The sequence below is a fragment of the Myxocyprinus asiaticus genome, chromosome 35, assembly GCF_019703515.2.
Source record: "Myxocyprinus asiaticus isolate MX2 ecotype Aquarium Trade chromosome 35, UBuf_Myxa_2, whole genome shotgun sequence".
Lineage (NCBI taxonomy): Eukaryota > Metazoa > Chordata > Actinopteri > Cypriniformes > Catostomidae > Myxocyprinus > Myxocyprinus asiaticus.
The window spans coordinates 18455672-18479883 of NC_059378.1; the positions used below are offsets into that span (position 1 = coordinate 18455672).

General features: G+C 37.6%; 1 protein-coding gene across 3 annotated transcripts in view; it reads right to left on the reverse strand.

The window, feature by feature from the left end:
- The window catches only part of LOC127426013 (elongation of very long chain fatty acids protein 1-like), a 40278-nt gene that overhangs the window by 8241 nt on the left and 7825 nt on the right, over positions 1-24212 (reverse strand). Inside the window, exon 1 of one of the 3 annotated variants that reach the window (XM_051672433.1) lies at positions 8527-8801. The exons of 1 other annotated variant lie outside the window; for it this stretch is intronic. The gene's annotated coding sequence lies outside the window, so the exon portion shown is untranslated. Of the gene's footprint in view, positions 1-7990; positions 8172-8526; positions 8802-24212 lie in introns of those variants that run through there. One more of the 3 variants, XM_051672435.1, reaches the window with a different exon arrangement.

The following is a 24212-nucleotide window of genomic DNA, read 5'->3' on the forward strand; positions in this document are numbered from 1 at the left end:
AGTCTGGTCTTATCAAATATCTGTGTCCCAACAGAACGCTGGGTAAACACAGGAGGGGTTCAGGTGTGTCTCACACAACAGTGAGCTGGAAAAGAGAGGAATTCATGAGCCACCAGCATCAGAGTCTCTCCCTATCAAAGAGCACTTCAGTACGAAATTTTTATTTTGAATAAGACAAAAGAACTACAGTAGGCTGTGGAGTAGGATTGTACAATGACAATACAGAGACAGCTTCAGCATTCCTCCCACATTAACAGTTTATTCACTAACTGATAATAACTAAATATTGTTAAAATATGAACAAACGCAGTGAAAAGATAGTATAAAATGTTGCGTTCAGTTAAGATCTGCACTGAAAAAAAATTGTGGTTTAGTAAATATAGCAGAAAAGATTATGTACTTTCTACACTGAATAAGTTAAAGCTTGAAAATGAAAATATTAAGTGAATTCATTCAAACAATAATAAATGCTCTAGCCTAAGTAAATATGATTTATGATTGATAGTTATCTTTAGGAATGATACATTATGACACATTGTAAAGTAGAAAACCTTGTCATATGTATTTGCTAATGAGTCAATTTCACCAGTAAATAAGTACATTTTACTTATCAAAGCTGGTGTTCTCAGAATCCACTGGGCTAGAATAATTAATGCGATTGCATTGTTTCACTGTTTGCAAGTTTACTTACACAGTTTTTATTGTTAATTTTGTTGTTCCATTTGGTAACTTCTTGTTTTGTAAAGTCTAAAGTTAATTTTCTACTCAAAATTACCCGATCATGATAAAAAAAAATGTATATGTTGATTGTCACCCTCATCGTGTTTTGTGCACCAAGGGTTGAGGTCTCTGTATCCTGTTTCTATCGCCAGTAATGCTGGTGTTGTTGTTTGAAAAACTACATAGCAAGCATTACGCTTCCCCATGGCAGACTTCCTTGTCATGTAGTACATGATTTAATGTGTTTGAAAGGGAAGTTCAAAACGTGACATGTTCATTTAAATATTATTAATTTTAAGTACCATGTATATCATATTTGTAAGTAAAGGTTATTGTATTTACTGACATATTTAAGTTAAAGTTACTCGCTTTAATATTATGTCATGAAGTTAAATAGATTAGTTAATTTTATACCTTTAAGATTTACTTAAAGCTGTGTGCAAAAACTTGCAAAATAAAAATTAAGTAAATCTTACTAGTAATGTTTTTTCAATGTGTGCTCATCTGAGCCAACCAATTAAAATCTTTGATAAATTAACTTGACCAAGAACATTTAAAATTAGGTATTCAAAATCTCATTTAAACCTGGAAATAGAAGTTTTAGGATTTTGAAAAATGACAAAAATATATTAATAACAAAACAAAAAGATTATGACGTCAAATTAATACGAAATAACATTCTAGGTCCCTAATCAAATTAGCCAATTTGTGACACTGACCATGTTAACCCCACTGTACAAAAGGTCTGATTTCCTTGCTTCCATTCAAACACACAAGGTGCTCTTTGGAACATTCTCAAATCATGCTGGGATAACATAGCTCATCAGCTTTTGCTAAAACTAGTCCATGCCAGCCCGAGTGAATCCTTACATTAAAGAAAAAAATGGGACATACCAAGTTCTAATGTAGAAATATGCAAAATAGAAGCAAACAGATACAGACTTTTGAACCCTACTGCAAAAAAAATAAAATAATAATATATATACACACACACACACACACACACACACACACACACACACACACACACACACGTGCATCTAAAAAAAATGTGAACATCGTGGAAAAGTTTTTTTTCTGTAATTTAATTCAAAAAGTGGAACTTCCATATATTCTAGATTCATTACACAAAGCGAAATATTTCAAGCTTCAAGATTATATTTTAATCTTGATGATTACGGCTTACAGCTCATGGAAATCAAAAATCCAGTATCTCAAAATATTAAAGAATTTATAATACAGAAATGTCGACCTGAGAAGAGCTCTAATCAGCTAATTAACTCAGAACACCTGCAAAGGTTTCCTGAGCTTTTAATCTCTCAGTCTGGTTCAGTACACACAACCACAATCATGGGGAAGACTGCTGACTTGACAAGTAAATTTTGCATTTAATTTGGAAATCAAGGTCCCAGACTCTGGAGGAAGAGTGGAGAGGTACAGAATCCAAGTTGCTTGAAGTCCAGTGTGAAGTTTCCACAGTCAGTGATGATTTGGGGTGCCATGTCATCTGCTGGTGTTGGTCCACTGTTTTCTCAAGTCGAGAGACAATGCAGCCATCTATCTGGAGATTTTAGAGCACTTCATGCTTCCATCTGCTTACAAGCTTTATGGAGATGCCGATTTCCTTTTCCAGCAGGACTTGGCACCTGCCCACAGTGCCAGAACTACTAGTAACTGGTTTGCTGACCATAGTATTACTGTGACAGATTGGCCAGCCAACTCCTGACCTGAACCCCACAGAGAATATATAGGGTACTGTCAAGAGGAAAATGAGACACCAGACACAACAATACAGACGAGCTGAAGGCCGCTATCAAAGCGACCTGGGCTTCCATAACACCTCAGCAGTGCCACAGGCTGATTGCCTCCATGCCACGCCACACTGATGCAGTAATTTGTGCTAAAGGAGCCCAGACCAAGTATTGAGTGCATAAAATAACATACTTTTCAGAAGGTTTCTTCTGAAAGAAAATTCTGTATTATAAATTCTTTATTCTAATATTTTGAGATACTGGATTTTTGATTTCCATAAGCTGTAAGCCGTAATCATCAAGATTAAAAAAAATAAATAAAAAAAAGGCTTGAAATATTTCACTTTGTGTAATGAATCTAGAATATATGAAAGTTCTACTTTTTGAATTAAATTACAGAAAAAAACTTTTCCACAATATTCTAATTCTTTGAGATGCACCTACATGTGTGTGTGTGTGTGTGTGTGTATATATATATACACACACACACACACACACACACACACACACACACACACTCTAAAATCTAAGGGTAAAATTACTTTAGAGCTTAAATGTAGTTCACAGACCCATTCAGTAGTCACACACATAAGGATATTAATTTATAACAGTGCATTTAGATAAGATAGCTGTAAATTACTCATTTACAACCACCAGTGAATTATTTACTTGTATCAGTTGGGAAAAATAACCTAACAACTCCACCATTCTTGTGATAACATACAGTACACAGAAAGACAGACTAACTGGCTCTCATTGGCCAAAATAATGACTTCATGCAAAGGGAAACTATAGCAACAACAGGGGACATTATTTAAGGGATCAATAAATGTTGTCTTTATCTTCTGAAGGCTCAGTTAAAATAAACAGCTCTGCTTTCCAGCCACCCGACATCTGCTGTAAAGCTGCAGCTTAAACTCTCTTAAAAAGCACCAAACACATTCTCACAATTTCAGACTGGTTATCTCACATACAGTATTTTTTGTGTAGATCCCTGGATTGGGGCACACTGATGTCATTTGTGATAGTTGTGACAAAAGTTGTGGGAAAGCTGTAGGCCATCAGACATGTCTCACTGATCGGTTTCTACTGATCCTGATTGTAATCATGGACCACGTTTCGTCCCACACGTTCATCGAAAATGTGAATGCGGCAATCAGGTTAAACCGCATTTCGGCCGCTATCACTTCCAGGAGTCAGATTACGTAAAAAAGGTGATAAATTTCCTTTGTGCGTAAAACCTAAGAATTCAAACTACTGCATCATACTGACCTGCAAGTGGATGTTAGGAGACCGAAGATAAGTGATACACTGAGTTTAGCAAACCTCCGAAAGGAAATGTAGATAACACTTAAATGTGTGTGAATGGAATGTCCAATATCAGAACTATTCCTTTGTCAGTTTAGTCTTGACATTACAATTAACACACAAAAGTTCCTTGAAGCTCCTAGTAAAGTTAAGAACTGACAGGAGGTAGATGAGCAGGTCTTTTTGATCTCAGAATGCGTGAACGTGCCTTCATTCAGCCAAGTGTGACAGATGTTGTACATTCAGACAGCAAGTAAATGTTTCTAATCCTGCTCTAAAGGAAATCAATTAAAGATCAGATGCACAAGGTGAAACTAAGGGAATGGTCTAAACTAATTTTTGAACACCAAAAGCAAGACCCTTCGAGTGGCAATATCATAAGCCACCATTAGTAATGGTATTCAAATTAAAAAGGTTTAACTCCAAAAAGACCCTTGAAAAAGGCCTCCACATGACTCACTCAAGTGTTGCCCAATACAAATTCAAATCAAACAATCAGATAAGTGGATCCTGAACACGTGACCATAAACCCATTCTCATTTATTAGATATGAGAAAAAAAAAAAAAAAACTGAATGCAAGCAGTGTACTGTCTTATCAGTTATCTAACTGTGTAAGATATGAGAGGCATCTGCAAGACGTCTCAGAATTTTCAAATATTCACTAGACTGTTTGGCATGCCTGATGGAACACATGCCTTGGGAACTAAACATGCACACAGTCCAAATGCATACAGATAAAAAATAAAAATAAAAAAAACATACCAAAATGTTAATCGGAAAGAAGAAAAAAACAAAAACAAAACACTATGGAGCCGAGGGTGTGGTCGAGCGTTCATCTGGGGAGAGAGGAAGCGGTAAGGGTTTTCAACTGAGATGAACTGCTGGTAATTGCTGTTTCTACATTTGCAGTGAGAGATGGGCAAAATAAAAAGGGGCCAGACCTCAGAGTGAGAGAATGAGACCCCAGCTGACAAGCCACATGTGCGTTGGCCACTGCCATTTCCAAAAAAGAACCTACTGAGTGATTTATCTGAAGCTACATCGTTGCGCATTCAAGCAAACGTGTTTTGTGTTATTATTACATTTTCCTTCGAGTTGGATTCACCGTCTCCCGCTTCCTCATTCCTTGAACCTGTTACAAAGGAGCTTTGGCTTTACAAGGTCTACTGGCCTAATTCTTCCTTAAATGTTGTATCAATATGACAGTCAAACCAAAACACAATTCACAGTTTTTGTGTAGCCCTGGCCACTGTGGAATATCATTGGTTATTGGTAGTATTATCCCACAGACAAATTGTTTGGGAAACTTGAGTGACCGCACTGTTTCATAGAATTTCAATGTTGTGAGTTTATGTAAGAAATAAAATCCATGAGATTAAAGAGGTTTGTGTACAAGACGCCCATGTATGAATTCATATTTAGGGGAATCATACAGATTTATTTCAGCAAAATTAGAATAAAACCACATCTGCTACACTTCCTAATAAGCATGACGAAGTGATTCGGGAATTGACTGCAATGTTTAACATAAACAAGTTTGTGTGAAAACATTCATTCAATGACTCTATGAAAGCAAAACAGCACTTCCAGCCCTTTCAGCTCTATATAGAAATTACCATCGTCATTCAGTTTCTGGGGCCAGACTCACAAAAGTTCCTAGGATAATATATAAGATATTATAAGAAAATCATAAGATATCTAGCAAACATTGACGGTTTAAGAAAAGAGGTAAGAACATTCTGAAGTCTTTTCAGGAATAAAATATTCTTAAGTTAGAAAATAAGAAAATAGTATTTAAAAAAAATAAATAAATTAAGGATATTTCGTGAATCCAGCCCCTTCTCTTAGCCTGGCAATGATTTTGTCTTGCACTGACCACGTTTATATGCACTTAAGAAAACGGTTTATTCCAGGGTTTTTGCAGTATGCAACATTGTGAAATGTCATGTAAACAAGAATGCTGATTTCCTTATGCCATTTTAAGGATTAAAAAAGCAGTTTAGCACACCCAGGGTTTCTCCAGGAGAACGCGGCTTATGTGGTCATGTAAACACATAAGCAGTGTTCTAACAGGTTTTTTTTTTTTTTTTTTAGGAGTGCACATGTGAGTGAAAAGACCAGATAACGAACGTCATAGAATGGAGCCCAACATGTCAACAAAGGGGAAATAATTCAACTTTCCTGGGAGTACAGTGGGAAAAACACGTATACAATAAACTAGACCCAATTAAACATGGCAATGTAAAATATCGACGGTCCCTTATGTTTGCGCTCATACACCGGGGGAATCCCGGAGTTTTACGTAAGAGGGGAAAAACCCACTATTGCAGCACACCACTACAGGTCGCAATAGAAAGTTAAAGTTACAAACACAGCAACAACTCTGGAATATCTGAAAATAAAGCAAAGCAACAGGGGAATAAATTGAAGTCTTCCTCGGACAACCATGTCTGTTATTTAAACAAGTGTTGCTGGGAAATGACGTTGCTGTGGAGAAAGCTGCTTACTGACCGAGCTGCATGTATACATGAGTAAAGAGTATGCTGCTTATACAGTGTAAACTGGAACACTGCTTTCTCACAAAAGGCCGCTTTCTCGCAATAAGCTGCTTTCTGGTGTCCAAGTAAATGTAGTCAATGACACTTAATAAAACAACAAAAACAAAACAAACAAAAAAACTAATTTAGTGAAAGATAACAGCAGGAACTAAAAACGGTTCAAGGAATGAAAAAAACTAAATTTTTTGCAGAACATAACCGTAAACGGGAACAAAGTCCTTTTTTTCAATTGTTCCGAAAAAAAAAAAAAAAATTAAATGCTGGTATCTGGTTAATAATCAGTTAATTTTTTCCGATAATTTTTTTCATTAAACCAAAGACCAAAGTGTTTGTCACAGTAAATTTTCAGAATTACACCACTTACTGTTGCCCAAAAAAATGGGGCTTCACTCTTTTTAGTAGAACATGATAAGCATGTGCTTTGATCTTGAAGGAAACAGCTGCATCACACGTGTGGATGTAGCCTTCTGTGAGATGCTGAAGACCTTTTAGACAACTATATATAATTACATATACATGCATAATTAATCCAGATGCAAGGAAAAATACAGAGGTAAAAAGCACATTTCTCAGTCTTCACTGAAATATTGTTAGGTATGATCTACTGAGAAGCAGATCTGTAATTAAAAAAACAATGAAAATTTAATACATTAAACATTATTTCCATAAAATGATTTGCATAAGATGACGTTTAGTCAATGTGCATGTATGCAGGAGAGAGAGATTTTGGCAACTAATTGATTTTAGAGGCCAAATGTATATTTTCGGGGATATATTTATTATTTTGAATCCTTTTAGTGAAAATGCGTATTTTATATAGGCTACTGTATACTATATTTGCTATGATTTCTATGCTGTTAATTCCCCCACATGGGAAAAATAATAACTGCTTATATTTTCTATGATTTTGGTTGAGGCTAGTCCCTTGTTTTGAGCTTGTTTTTCCAGACCAGGTCGCTTGTTTCTCTTGTCAGATCTGGTAACACTGCAACTGTTATAGCACCCACTTTTGCACAGATTACTGCCATTTTAAAAACAATGTTATTGAACATCCTTTTATTTAACTGTAACTAGTTACCAATTGGAAAGCAGACTGCAGAACTCCAGAACTGGAACGAAAAAATACAGTTTCTGCTCAGAACTAACCAAAAATGAAAACCATTTCATTTTTAGTCCCTGGTTAAAAGTGAATATCACAAAACACCACTGCTCTCTGAAGATTAAACAGGAAAAAAAAAGACCAACACAATGACCATTTATGGTAACATTTTCCTTTAAAAGCCCTTCAAACGGACAAATAAGTCATGCCATTGTGCACTGGCTTTCAGGTTCATAGAGGTCTACTCCTTCCTTTCACTTCCTCCCCTCCCTCTTTTCATCTTTCAACATACGGAAAGCATAAGCCCATATCCGGCCCTTTAAGTGTGCTCTGTGAGAATTAGCGGGCAGGCGTAAAATGACACCGTTGCTAGCAGAGAAAGGGGAACCACCCTGCTCTCAGCCCGCTAGTCATGTGACAAGAGCTCATCAGGTCAGAAGCCACAGGCAGAAAGACATTTAAAGCAAACAGAAAAATCACTAGCTTAGCAACAACTACAACTCTTAAAGGGATAGTTTAACCAAAATTGAAAAATCTGTCATCATTTACTCACCCTCATGTTGTTCCAAACACGTATGACTCACTTTCTTTCGTAGAACGCGAAAGGAGATGTTAGGCAGAACGTTTGCCTCAGTCACCATTCACCTTCATTGCATGGGGAGAAAGATGCAATGAAAGTGAATGGTGAATGTGGCAAACATTCTGCCGAACATGTCCCTTTGTGCTCAGTAGAAGAAAGTCAAATGAGTTAGGAACAACATATGGGTGAATAAATTATGACCCTATCCCTTTAACCAAAGCACTTGCATTTGACCAAAAATAAGGGTGGGGTTACACGCAGGCTGTGGCAACAGGCATCCTGTGCGTGAATCATTCGTGAAAAAGGGAACATGTTTAGAGTTATTTAGAAACAAAGGAAGAGAAGAATCACACCATAAAAACAGTTATAAGGCGAAGACTCCACTTTAACATACTTTCTCATTACCAAACCAACACAACAAAACAACTACAGTCCCATTGCTGCTCAGTAAAGCAGGGGAAAGTACCGACAGAAAAGTATTGCAAGTAGCTAAAATCCAAATAGCTCACCTTTAAAACCCTGCCTCCTCTGAGTCCTGATGAGTGTCAGCAACCCACCTCTTCTCTTCTCCTTTCGTGTCTGTCCTCAAGCTGTTCACAGAAAGAAACCAGGACAGCGGCAGTGGAAAGTGGTGAGACGGACAGAGTGAGAGAGAGAGAGAGAGAGAGAGAGAGAGAGAGAGAGAGAGAGAGAGCAGAGGGGGACCAGAAGTGGAAGGAAAGAGAGACAGAGTATCTGTGTGTGCGTGTTTGTGTTTTAGAGAAATGATGGTGTGACTGGTACAGCTGGCCTCCTGGTCCCTCCCACCCTGACTCACTCTGTGGATAAATAACTGGCTCTGAAACATCAAACTGGAGTAGAGTTTGAAACCGGGAGTGGGAAAGACAATGAAAGTGAGAACTTTAAAGCAGCTGTTTCTTCAACTATGAACACTTTTAGTCATGTGAACTCTCTTAAAAACTATTGAGAGTGTGAAAAGTTTATGTAATGTACCCGCTACCAATGTCCAAAAGTATATGAACATGCATCACAGGACAAATCTGTAGTTTCTTCTGAAACGTCATGAATATTTCCACCACGTCTCAAATTATACATTGTGTTCGATATCATTACGTGGTGGAAATTACATTTTGAACATATTTGGAATAAAATGGCAGACTCCTTTGTCTTGAGGCTAAATTCATAGCTAGCATTAATGTATCCTAAACATCACATTTAATTATCTACACACTTTTTGCATAAATACGGCTTGATTAATGACGAACAACCAAAATGTTCTGTTCTGATACCTTGATTTTTATTATGTTCTTCATCAAGCATGCTCTTCACTGAAACTTCTCTCAATGGCAACCACGTACACTTCCTTTAAGATTTTGATCAACTTTATTAGTGGGGTCATTCCGCAAAATCAGTGCCTTTTCCATTTTAAAAACGTGATTTAAAAATTATTATTATTTTTTTAAGTGTTAAAAATTGCAATGTGCCACCTCAAGCAAAATTTAAAATGTTCATACATGTTGGGATATAGCTATGCCTTTAAAATTAAGGGTTGACATTTTTACAGTTTATTTAGCCCTAACTAGATTTATGCTCAAGGTCATGACACTTCAAGGTATTCATTAGAAAGTGAATGTAATGCTGATATTTCTACAATTTATGGAATCGTACATTATTTCAATAAGGGGGACTTATGATGGTAACAGGGTTGACATAACTTAGTGGCAAAACTTTTAAGTTTAAAAAAAAAGTGTATGTACATTAATACATACAACAATATATTGATAAATTAGAGAATAAATACCAAATATGTGATGATCAGTGGAAACAGGATGCACCTGAGCTCAATTTTGAGTGTCATGGCAAAGGCTGTGAATACTTATGTACATGTGACTTTTCGTTTTTTATTTTTAATAAATGTACAAAGATTTCAAACGAACTTCTTTCATGTTGTCATTATGGGGTATTGTTTGTAGAATTTGAGGAAAATAATGAATTTAATCCATTTTGGAATAAGGCTGTAACATAACAAAATGTGGAAAAAGAGAAGCGCTGTGAATACTTTCCGGATGCACTGTATCTATCCGGATGGGTTGGAAATAATTCTGGCATCAATCTAAAATGTCCAGACACAAAGATTTTCTTTTTTTGGTTCATGCAAAAGTTTACAAACAGGTGGCACAGTAACATATCAACTTGGCAAATGTCAAGTCTCCATTTGAATATAAGCAAAACCATAAGGGTATACATATATATAAAAAATAAAAAAAATAAAATAAACCAACAACATACATCGATCAATGGTATGGGGTGCATTCAACACCATAATGGATTTAAGATTTGTAGCGTGAAATATAAGTCATCTTACAACTAAATTCTGTTTGTAGTCTGTGATCACCTGACACATGGCCTATTGTTTAAAGAACTGCCATAAACCTGTTTCACATCTATTTGACAAACCGAGAAACAATTAAAACTGATAACATTTTGATTAAAGATTAAATGCACATGAACTACCATCTACACTATCAACATTTTGTTTTGGGCAGGAGTTCAAATACCAGGTAAGACAGCACGATCTTATGAAGTTAAATATTACACACAATAAAACATAGCTGTCACTAAAAATCTTGTCATAGAGATCATAAAAATGACTTGACAAATTACATAAGCAAAGACAACAAACAAAACATCTAATCATCATGTTCAGAGTCAAAATTACACTTGAGAAATACATGCAGGTCAGTGACACAAAGTCCTAAATCCTGATCAGTTTAATGAAGTGTGAAGAGCAAATATTTAAAAGTCAGATTACTAATTTGATCCAAAACACATTTGTGCATTGTCACATTTTGTAATTCAGCGTGCGATACTTGTTTGAGATTATATGCCACACAAAACAGAAACAGTTTTATTAAATTTTCAGTGTTTTAAATGGTGATATATAATCACCACTCTCACCTTTTTGGTCAATCTGATTTGATCACTTGCAAATAATAGTGCGGACAATCAATCATTAAAATGGGATTTGAAAAACATATCAGAATTGTCTTCATCAGTGAACACGTGAGGCAGAACAACCAACTCCACACTGAATTTCCACACTGTCATCTAATTTGACAAAAGACAATACAGTGATAAAACAGACTTGTGATTCATTATGGAAACTTTCAACAAGTCCACACCATAGGGATTGGCTTTTTTTGTTGTTGCTGTTGTAATTTTGTAATCGAGTACTCAGGCATGTGTTCGGCATAGGACAAAAAAGCAAGAAAATGTACTGAGCTAAGACTGCGACACAGCAAACACACACTTTATATCTTTCCAGTGTCCAAAAAAAAAAAAGATTTTTTTTGTTTATTACATATTTTATTGAAGTAATTCTTGACAAACACAGCTATTGATGAGCACAAAACCACCCAAACAGTGTGTAGAAGTTGGACATTAACATAACAGGACTCTCGGTGTTCCTGTGGAGTATAGTGCAAAATGGCACCCACTAGAGGGCACCTCTTTCTCACAACAGTGAATGCAGTATGCAGACTGTTTTCAAAATGCAGCATGTTGCGTTTAAGGGTGTTCACACTTGTAGTTCGGTTCTCTTGGTCCGGACCAAAAATGAAAATGATACATTTAGTCCTGGTTCGCTTAGTGTTCACACTGGCATTTTTAACACCGAACCTAAAGATACAAAACCAAAGGCATCAGGAAAGTCACAACCTGATTGGACAGATTTTATGATGTATATTTTTTGACGGAACTTGCCGATCATCCAAAACAATGCTGGCTGCTGGGCGAAATGCACTTGTTATATTTATACATGTATATGGTGCTATTTTTACCAGCTGAGAACAAACGGAGAGCTAATAAAAATGCGTAAAGGAGTCAAAACAGCACCAGGAATTCCTCCGTTGCACACACAAACGAAGTTATGCTGCAAGGACGGCTGACGGCGGTTCCGACGCCTGTACTGGACAGTAATGGGCAACATGGCTCCATGATGAGAAGAACCAGATATGCTTGAGGTCAGTATTAGGCAAATTACTTCCTGTTTTTGGTCCGTTTAGATGTCTTTGGTCCATGTTGCGTTCATATATCAATCGAACCGCACCAGAGTTCGTTTGGAAGCGGACCGAGACCCACTATTCAGGCGATCTCGGTCCACTTGTTTGGTTCGCACCAAGGTTCGGATGGCAGCGTTCACACTTGTTCAAATGAACCGCACTAACAGAGCAATCGCACCAGAGTTCATTTTAATCGAACCAAACCTGCCGTGTGTGAACACACCCCAAGGCCATAGTAAACAAGTAGACATTTCGTGGTTTCATCTTAATTCAATCCATAATGCTGTCTTGATGGATATCATACCGATGCCTGCAAGTCTTAGTGCTCAATTCGGATTTATTGCTCAGATCAGATTTTTGTTTGTCTGTTCACATTATTTTTTAAATGTGGCCAATATCAGATTCCAGTGTGAACTGGTCACGGTCCTGAACTGACCCGCATGCGCAAAAGAACAATAACAAAGACGTCATACGCAGCACGCTGTCATACGGAAGTAAACACGTTGCCACTGAAGTCAGTGTTTACACGTTCATTTATAAGGTGATGTGCAGCGGAAGCCAGCGAATTCATGAGCAGGCGATAAGGATGACGAGGATGAGGAGAAAGAGAGCAAAATTTTTTTATGAGTTCTAACACCTCACTGTCCCTCCACTGACTAACTTCGCAGATGTCTTCCATATTCACAGAATGACCAAAAGAACTGCCGTCCTTTGAATGGCAAATGTTTGGAATGGCTGCGTCTCGTTTGGAAGGCTGCGTGCTAGGTAAGCAGGACCGTAACCAGGGTTTGAAAATTAGTGAGGTCCACGGTGAGGTGTCAAGACTTTTACCAAAATTACACCTACAAATGCAACATATCACATCTATACCTATACATCAAAATTAAATATAAAAATTAAAAAGGAAAGAAACCAATAATAATACTGAAATAATTTTTTAATCACAAATGCAGTTAACAATATTAATACTGAATTTGTCACATAGAAATGCACATTTGAAAATAAAGCATTGATACTCATATTAACTACAGAAAAACAGCAAAAGTTAATTAACAACTAATTTATCTAGGGCTATGTTAACTCCGTTACATATTAATATTATCCAAAACAATCAATTGTTTTCCTTTTGCCAGACTCTTAATTATTTAAAGGTGCACTCAGTAATTTTTTCCCCTTTAAAAAAGTTTTACTCCTGAAGAAATGAATTATAATTTTGAAACATATGTATAAAATCATGACCACTCACATGAGATGAGGACTCCAGTCATATCAGCAACCTTATAAAAGCCGTTTTATTCTACATGGGGCAGGGGCGCTCTCATGGGGGCTGCCATTTTAGAATCACATGACCAGCTGAATACTACTCGCTTAATCTCAGTAACCGTTGTTATTGGACACTTTCACTCCTGGATTAAATTAATCATGGTTGATTGTGAATAGTGAATTTCTACAAATGGCATCTGTTGAAGGGGGTACCAAACTGTGAATCCTGAACAAAACAGTTTGGTGAATACATGTTTACACATTAGCTTCCACTCAGCTGACAAGCAATGAAAGTAGCTATATGGTTATCTAGTTAGCTATAAGCTTGTCACGGAGAGTAAAAAACGTACGTTGTTTATCTGACTTTCCAGCATTGTGTCTCACCAACTAGGTAACAACGTAGCATGAAATCAACACTCAGACACAATCCACCACCACACTGCTGTCTGCTGAGCTGCAAAAATATGCTCTGATGTTTACCTTTCAATCTGCTACATTACAGACTGCACTGACAAACTATAGCAGGCTAACAGCAAACAGTTGTGATAAACAGGAGTGACATGGTAGTCAGGGACAGGGTCATAATACTAGTATAAACCCGTTTAATATCCAACCATTTAAACACTTTTATTCCTCTGGAATAATTCAAATAAACCAGAATAAAATCCTGATAGTGAAAATCAGCAGCCTCTGCCTCACGCATTCTCAATGCACACATGCACGATGCTGAAGCAGCATTGGCGCCATCCAAGGGAAGGCCGAATGACGCTTTGTCATTGGGCATCAAGTTGTCGACAATGCTTAGAGGCTTCCCCTTTAAAAAAAAAAAAAAACTGATCTTTTGTGGATTGTCTTCATAATGCATTCCATTTTGCTGCATTTTTGCCTTTGCATTTAATCTTGTGTGAGAGTTCTCTTATATCTCTTAATACAGTTGAAGTCAGAAGTTTACATACACCTTAGCCAAATACATTTAAACTCAGTTTTTCACTATTCCTGACATTTCATCGTAGAAAACATTCCCTGTCTTAGGTCAGTTAGGATCACTACTATATTTTAAGAATGTGAAATGTCAGAATAATAGTAGAGAGAATAATTTAAGCTTTTATTCCTTTCATCACATTCCCAGTGGGTCAAAAGTTTACATACACTTTGTTGGTATTTGGTAGCAGTGCCTTTCAATTGTTTAACTTGTCTCAAACATTTTGGGGAGCCTTCCACAAGCTTCTCACAATAAATTGTTGGAATTTTGGCCCATTCCTCCTGACAGAACTGGTGTAACTGAGTCAGGTTTGTAGGCCTCCTTGCTCGCACACACTTTTTCAGTTCTGCCCACAAATTTTCTATCGGACTGAGGTCAGGTGCTTTGTGATGGCTACTCCAATACCTTGACTTTGTTGTCCTTAAGCCATTTTCCACAACTTTGGAGGTATGCTTGGGGTCAATGACCATTTGGAAGACCCATTTGCGAACGAGCTTTAACTTCCTGGCTGATGTCTTGAGATGTTGCTTCAATATATCCACATAATTTTCCTTTCTCATGATGTCATCTATTTTGTGAAGTGCACCAGTCCCTCCTGCAGCAAAGCGCCCCCAAAACATGATGCTGCCACCCCCATGCTTCACGGTTGGGATGGCGTTCTTCGCCTTGCAAGTCTTACCCTTTTACCTCCAAACATAACAATGGTCATTATGGCAAACAGTTAAATTTTTGTTTCATTAGACCAGAGGACATTTCTCCAAAAAGTAAGACCTTTGTCCCCATGTGCACTTGCGAACTGTAGTCTGGCGGTTTTGGAGCAGTGGCTTCTTCCTTGCTGAGCAGGCTTTCATGTTATGTCGATATAGGACTTGTTTTACTGTGGATATAGATACTTGTCTACCTGTTTCCTCCAGCATCTTCACAAGGTCCTGTGCTGTTGCTCTGGGATTGATTTGCACTTTTAGCACCGAACTACGTTCATCTCTAGGAGACAGAATGCGTCTCCTTCCTGAATGGTATGATGGCTGCGTGGTCCTATGGTGTTTATACTTGCGTACTATTGTTTGTACAGATGAATGTGGTACCTTCAGGGATTTGGAAATTGCTCCCAAGGATGAACCAGACTTGTGGTGATCCACAATTTTTTTTTCTGAGATCTTGGCTGATTTCTTTTGATTTTACCATGATATCAAGCAAAGAGGCACTGAGTTTGAAGGTAGGCCTTAAAATACATCCACAGGTACACCTCCAATTCAGTACACCTCCTATCAGAAGCAAATTGCCTAAAGGCTTGACATCATTTTCTGGAATTTTCCAAGCTGCTTAAAGGCACAGTTAACTTAGTGTCTGTAAACTTCTGACCCACTGGAATTGTGATAGTCAATTAAAAGTGAAACAATCTGTCTGTAAACAACTGTTGGAAAAATTACATGCGTCATGTACAAAGTAGATGTCCTAAACGACTTGCCAAAACTATAGTTTGCTAATATGAAATCTGTGGAGTGGTTAAAAAATGAGTTTTAATGACTTCAACCTAATTGTATGTAAACTGACTTCAACACTATTGTTGCATCCTTGCCTTTGAATCTTTGTTAAATAAACAACTTTATGGATATTAAGTGTTTTTCCACACCAAATATTAATAATATTAATACTATTACTGTGACTTGCAGTGCATTGTGTACCTTTTAATACCAAAAACATTGTGTGTTGAATGTTTCTCCACAAAATTATGTAGTCTTTATTGCTGTGCTATCTTTAAAAGTCGTTAACAGCTTTACAGTCGTTAACGGTAAAGTATCTAATAATGGGTCAGACTAAAGACAGGTTTTGTTGATTGGGATTTGCGTTTTATAGTATGCATTATACAGGTTCTTGGAGCGTTTAGATGTCACATTTAATTCATAACATAAAACAATTGGCATATAATCAGTATTATTTCAATTTATATCATGTTTTAGCTGATAATATTATTATTATTCATTCTAAATCACCCCTTAGACTGTGTATACATGATAATACTGTCAGTCACCTTGTCCAGCAGGTGAGCTGCAGTCTTTTGAAATTTCTCGAATGTTTTCTTTCTCATTGATCAAATCAACAACACAGTCATCATCACTGCTGCAGCTTGTAGGGATATGCATTTTATTTTATTGATCGTCTTGCTTGCTTGTCTTTTGTACTGTGATTCCATGGTTGTTTACTACTAAACTCTTCCGTGATGGGCAAAAAGCAGACCAGCTGAAAGGTCCTTTGCGCCACCTACCCTACCGGTGTAAAGTTGCTTGTCAATTAGCACCACCTATTGTACAGGCGTGAACATGTTAACGGTGATCATTCGCCTCGCATTTAATGTGAAAGGGCCATTTGTCTGCGATCCGTTTCGCATAACCATGTCGTGTTTGGTGTGCAAAGGCTTTAACCAAAAAAAATTAGCAATCGATTACTTGAAATTTTTAAATTACATTTTAATTTACAAGTATGACACTTACGTGAAACTTATATTTTGTTTTCAAAAAAGCTAACTTCAAACTATTCTTTTCTTTTAGACAAAAGTGAAATGAACAACATGCATTAATAATAATAAAAGATTTAAAAATAACAGTTAAAAACATTTGCATACACCCTGAGCTTACATAGAAACCAATACTAATTGCATTAGGGTAATGCAGAGATATATAAACTCTCAGACTACATAAAGGCCATTATATTTTTATCATTTCACATTATTTTTCAGAAAAACAAGTGGTGAAAGGCTTTCTATAAAATGTGCTCTGCCCATGTTCAGATATTTAATGCACATTCCGGTCTGATAAGCTTCAGAATTTCTTGTACGGCTTTGCCTTTTCCTTCCACCATAACAACAGATCCCTGTCCATTGGTATGCATGACTCCAAAAAGAACCAAATACCAACAGAGTAAAATTCAATAATCAAAATATAAGAATTGCCACAATTGACTTCACTTGAAAGCACACAAAGACACCATGTCTCCTCCTATTATTCAACACCTTGATGACACACATCCACAGTGCCCCTCAGTGGACTCAATTGTAACTGCGAGATTAAAGAGAGATCCAGAGGGAAAGTACAGGATAATTCAGCATTGGTGCTGGTGCAGAACGAGTATTCGATTAGTCGTGCACAGTCCTTTACACACCAATCAAAGTCCATGAGTGTGACTGTGGACCAAAGGCTGTATAAAAATGTATTCAAGTTTAGACTTGTTTCACAGGTGTAGGTCTGTGGAGCAAACATTAACAGATTAACGATGGCCTACAAGGAAATCAATATTGTTTTACACATTAGCAGATGCAGAAAGATTTTTTAGATTACTTTTCTATTCCCAGTGACCACAGAGTAAAAAGGGCACAGATTTCTCTGCAGGCCTCAAGGTTGATGAGTCTGTGAAAGGTAAGAATGCCTGAGCTCTCAGACTTAGGATATCTAGTGCTTTGATGTTGTATAGGCGAACTTGTCTCAGTATGAACAGGCAGTCTGTGTCTGAGACAGTTCAAGCCTGTTGGACCGGTCCATCTACCCCCTTAAGGATGAGCAGAGAATATGTGTATGTGTGGGTGGGTGAAAATGAAAAAGTGTCAGAAAAAAAAAAAAGAAAACTGTTCAAGAGAGTATTAGAGAAATAGTCTCTCATAAAATCCCGGCACCTCCTGCTGGCCAAACAAGCCACCCTGGAAATGCTCATCCATCTCTCCATCCACTCTCCTCCCTCCATCACAGCAAAATGTAAAATATGTGGACCTTCTTCAAGCATTAAATAATTCTTGTCAGCACCACAATTAAGACAAATGCTGATGAGAGAATGTTTAAACACCTGGGTGTGATGTTTCACTGCGAGTTAAACAAATTAATTTATCTCCTAAAAATAAGTTTTAATTAGAGGTGCCGAGAGAGTGTAAATTCAAGCATCTCTAAAACAGAACTAGGCCAGAAGCAGAATGTTCAGGTTAAAGCATTTAATTCATACTCTCTTTTTTGGCTATGTCCTGATTTCTTATTAACCTATTCTATTTTTTACATCTACTGTAACTGGCACACAAACACAAGCACACATGACAGATGCACCCACAAAGAGACAAACTCCGAAAAAAATCCAGTGGCAAGCAGCTCTTTGTTGTGGAACAACAGAAGTGTTATTTCCAACCTTGTGTAATTTCCAAAATCTACTGACCAAAATCTACCCATCTTCATTTATTTCAGCAATTTGGGTACACCAACACTCAAAAGTATGGACACATTCCATTATACGGACACATTTACACATTTTATAATGACAGTACGTTGTCAAAACTTCAAAAAATAACAAACGAAACAGATGCTTTTTAAACAGCATCTATCCATGTATACATTTACAATCTCTCTCTATAATATACACTCACCGACCACTTTATTAGGTATACCTGTACACCTACTTATAATGTGATTATGTAATCAGCCAATTGTGTGGCAGCAGCACAATGCATAAAATCATTCAGATACAGGTCAGGAGCATCAGTTTGTTCACATCAACCATCAGAATGGGGAAAAAATTTGATTTCAGTGATTTCGACCATGGCATGATTTTTGGTGCCAGGCGGGCTGGTTTTAGTATTTCTGTAACTGCTGATCTCCTGGGATTTTCATGCACAAGCTGCAGTGGGCACAGGTTCACCAAAACTGGACAGTTAAAGACTGGAAAAACATAGCCTGGTCTGAGGAATCTCGATTTCTGCTGAGGTACACAGATGGTAGGTCCACCATAGCCTCAGCTTTCTGTTCTTGGCTGACAGAAGTGGAATGAGGTGGTCTTCTGCTGTTGTAGCCCATCCGCCTCGAGGTTTAACGTGTTGTGTATTCTGAGATGCTATTCTGCTGACTACAATTGTACAGAGGGGTTATCCAAGTTACCGTAGCCTTTGTCAGCTCAAACCAGTCTGGCCATTCTCTGTTGACCACTCTCATCAACAAGGCGTTTCCGTCCACAGAAAAGCCACTCACTGGATATTTTTTGTATTTGGCACCATTCAGAGTAAACTCTAGAGACTGTTGTGTGTGAAAATCCCAGGAGATCAGCAGTTACACAAATACTCAAACCAGTCCGTCTGGCACCAACAATCAAGCCAGGGTCGAGATCACTGAGATAAAAAAATATTTCCCCATTCTAATGGTTGATGTGAAAATAACTGAAGCTCCTGACCCATATCTGCCTGATTTTATGCATTGCATTGCTGCCACAAGATTGGCTTATTAGTTAATCGCATGATATTGGTAGTGCCCATAGAAAAACCCACATCGATCAACCACTAGTAGTTGGTGTTAGTAACAAAATCAAACAGAGCTGTTATTGAAATTGATTTCTACAAGTTTCATTCTTTCGAACAACTTTCAGATACTCCATCTACAGAAGAAACAAGACATTACAGCTTACCTTCAAACAAATGAAGCAAGAGCCACATCAGTCATAGCACTGAAAAATGGAAATTACTCTCATTCCAGCAAGTCAAGTCCAAACATTTGACAAGCTTGACAGAAAAGGCAGCTCATTACTCAACACGTTTCTACCACCTTTGAGATTTGGCTTATTTCTGTCAGTAAATGGAAGTGCTGCAAGTGACAAGACATTTCCCTTCAAATAACACAAGACCGTTGCAAAATGGTAGCAAAGAAAATCTGTCTATTTTTTACAGTTAGTTCCTCAGTCTACAGCAGCCACTAGGGCATCTTATTAAAACTTCCAAGGCGCCACAATGTCTTAAAATGACTTCAAATAAACAACATTGTATTAAAATAATTAAATTAGCATATTAAAAAGCTAAAAGAGAAGATGTAGTGCAACATGTAAACTGACATTACATTTCTAAGGGCCAAAGTGTACTCAAAGAAGTTGTAGTGCACATGCGTTGAACACATCCGCATGTATCAAATACGTCCGTATGGGCTCACAATCAAGAGTATACTTTGAAAGGCTGCATCGCCTGACTCTGTGCAAGACATACCAGGAAATGGAAAAACAAAGTATAACCTTAAGTCTTTACTCTGGAGAAAAATCAGGAAGTTCACAAGCTCTCAGACAGTTTTTCACCGCAACATTCAACCTTGGTGAACAAATTTGACATTTTTAAGTCAGCACTTCCACAATTTTCATAATTTGAGAGATATGCATTCATACAAAGCTAGTTGAGCATATTGAGCAGCAATTTTAAGTTACAAAGATGTCCGCAGTAACAAATATTGCATCCAGTGAATTTCTGTGGCAAACACAAACAGCTATGTTACATTTTTTTGTTTTGGTTTTCTTACCCGAGGAAAAAAAAACTAAATGTTTTAACATTTAAAACACACACAAAAAATTGTCACATGTATTGATAGCCCTAGTTTCTTTTAATACAAAAAAAAAAAAAAACAAACTTATTTCAGCTAAAGTACAAGAGAAAAAATCATAAACTGTGTAGGGGGGCCTTCGAAAACTGACTTTGATAATGGGGAAACAGAGTTTGAAAACCACTGGTCTCCAGTCATCAAAGTGAAGTCAAACACTCCCAGCCTTCCACTCATTCATTCATTCACTCACTATACAAATAGAAATCTGGGACTATCCTTTACAAATGTCCAAATGTATGCATGTTGGAGAGCTCTGCCTAGGTGAGGGTGTGGTTATAATTGAACTCTAATGGTTTTAAACAACCATGACTGATTCTGACACATGGAAGCGTGGAACATGGAACTACTGTGAGAGGTATGGAATGAATGCGAGTATGTGTTGGCAGAGTGGTTTATAAATGGGAATATGTTGAGGTAGTTGCAAAGCAATCTGACAGCACATGTGCAGGTCTACAGGGCTCTGTATGGTTAGGAGGGGGTTGTTTTAGGAAACTGCAAGTTTGAAATTAGGGAGGTGGACTAATTAGTGTCGCCCCTGTTGGCAATACCACTCTTACAGGCCTGACCGCTTATAAACCAGAAAGCATGTGTACACAAAACTTCACCCAATCACTCACCCTCTTGCACATCCATGCAAACTGCAGTCATAAAGCCCCAGCCCGGGTCTCCGTAGCTCAGGTTTATGGAAAATCGAGAGAGTTGTTTTTGACTAGACAACAAGTCAGGCCTGAGCTGAGGCAGACTGTGCTGCAGAACAAACAGCAGTTACTGCTGCACCGGACCATATATGGGACATGCAGCAAAAACCTACAGATACAGTTGAAGTCAGAAGTTTACATACATCTTAGCCAAATACATTTAAACTCAGTTTTTCACAAGTCCTGACATTTAATCGTAGAAAAACATTCCCTGTCTTAGGTCAGTTAGGATCACTACTTTATTTAAGAATGTGAAATGTCAGAATAATAGTAGAGAGAATGATTTATTTCAGCTTTTACTTCTTTCATCACATTCCCAGTGGGTCAGACATTTACATACACTTTGTTAGTACTTGGTAGCATTGCCTTTAATTTGTTTAACTTGGGTCAAATGTTTTGGGTAGCCTTCCACAAGCTTCTCACAATAAGTTGCTGGAATTTTGGCAGGTTTGTAGGCCTCCTTGCTCGCACACACTTTTTCAATTCTGCCCACAAATTATCTATCAGATTGAGGTCAGGACTTTGTGATGGCCACTCCAATACCGTGACTTTGTTGTCCTTAAGCCATTTTTCCACAACTTGAGGTATGCTTGGGGTCACTGTCCATTTGGAAGACCCATTTGCAATTGTGCTTTCTGATGTCTTGAGATGTTGCTTCAATATATCCACACAATTTTCCTTCCTCGTGATTCCATCTGTTTTGTGAAGTGCACCGGCCCCTCCTGCAGCAAAACACCCCCACATCATGATGCTGCCACTCCCCATGCTTCACGGCTGGGATGGTGTTCTTCGGCTTGCAAGCCTCACTCTTTTTCCTCCAAACATAATGATGGTCATTATGGCCAAACAATTCAATTTTAGTTTCATCAGACCAAGGGAAATTTCTCCGAAAAATAAGATATTTGTCCCCATGTGCACTTGCAAACTGTATTCTTTCTTTTGTTTTTTGTTTTTTGGCAGTTTTGGAGCATTGGTTCTTCCTTGCTGAGCAGCCTTTAGGTTATGTCGATATAGGACTTGTTTTACTGTGGTTATAGATACTTGTCTACCTGTTTCCTCCAGCATCTTCGCAAGGACTTTTGCTGTTGTTCTGGGATTGATTTGCACTTTTCGCACCAAACTACGTTAATCTCTAGGAGACAGAATGAGTCTCCTTCCTGAGTGGTATGATGGCTGCATGGTCCAATGGTGTTTATACTTGCATACTATTGTTTGTACAGATGAACATGGTACCTTCAGGCATTTGGAAATTGCTCCCAAGGATGACCCAGACTTGTGGAGGTCCACGATTTTTTTTGAGATCTTGGCTGATTTCTTTGTCTGCTTGGCCAATTTACAGAAGTGTTAGTTTCCCCCAGGGGTGGACTGGGAAGGGAAATCGGCCCGGTATTTTACATGTCGCTGCCCCCTTCGGCATATCGCGGCGCCGTTTTGTGGCTCATTCTGCATAGCGCGCCCATTTCAGCTTATCGCGGCCCAATTGGTCCCGTTTCGCGGCTGGCCCATCGGGAAAAGTCCCGGTTCTCCAGATGGCCAGTCCACCCCTGGTTTCCCCTTATGTCAGTTACAAAACCTGCCAACAGCCTTGGCACTGAACTTTTTTTGTGAATTTTGAGTGAATACCATTTAAAATAAGTTTAATTGCAGACAATGTGCCACCATTAAATTGCATTGTGTAATATATAGGCATTATATCAGCAATTACAACAAATATCAGTATCGGCCATGTGAAATCTAATATTGACTGACCAGTGATAATCATTCTAAAGAAATAAAGCACTTGGCTATTTTTAAACAGGTGCTTCCCCAAAAGATCAAACAGATACAAGACAACTGGAGTTTAAAAAAAAAAAAAAAGACCTGAGGGCTATCACATTAGGTAAGAGTCTTACTCAGAGCTGTATTATGACAGGAATGTTTCCAAGAATGAATGGCATCATACTACAATGTTTGAATCAGCAAGGCCGAGCAACGTGTTTGGAGAGCAGGAGTATGGAGTTTTTACACCTTGCAAACTGAAAGACTCTCACAATGACAAATGGCCCAAACATTCTCATTCATACTGAAGTAGTTATTCACCACAAAACATGTGTTATATAGAGTTTGTTTACTGTCAACGAAGTTTCCCATTAGCTAAATGGAATTAACTCTGACAACTGTAAAAAATGTGAACACCTAATGCTTAGTAACATACCTGCTACAAAATACCATGCTAAAAAAACAGTCATAAATCTGACATAAGGCATCTATGTCTTGATGACATCTACCAAATATTTGAACTGTTGCAACTTTTGAAACTGTTTAATCTGAGAGAAGAATTGGAAAGCTCTCCCCATGGGTAATGCTTACACCCATAAATTACACATTTTTATAAACATGTTTAGAAACACAGAAACTTTCTCATACTTGAGCAGTTCCACGTCTTTCACAATTTGAGTTCAGTAGCATGCCGTAAAGATGCAAGAACATCACGTAAAAAGAGTCAAGTAGTATTGGCTATTGTCACACAGGTTTTGTGTGATGCCATGTACACTGGAACCATATTAAATCAACACAGCACACACTTTTACACAAGTAAAAAATAAATAAATAAATAAAATAAAAAAAAAGTGTTACTGGGTATTGTCAATCAGGGCTCATAACATGACAAAATACAGATCGATCAGCGCAAAATGCACTAGTTTTCCTCAAACGATTTTACACATTTCAACAAACTAATGCAATTTCTCTCAAAGCAATTAACACAGCAACTAAGCACACAATTCAATTTCACTGCATAATGAAGAACTATACTTTTTTTCTAGTAATGCA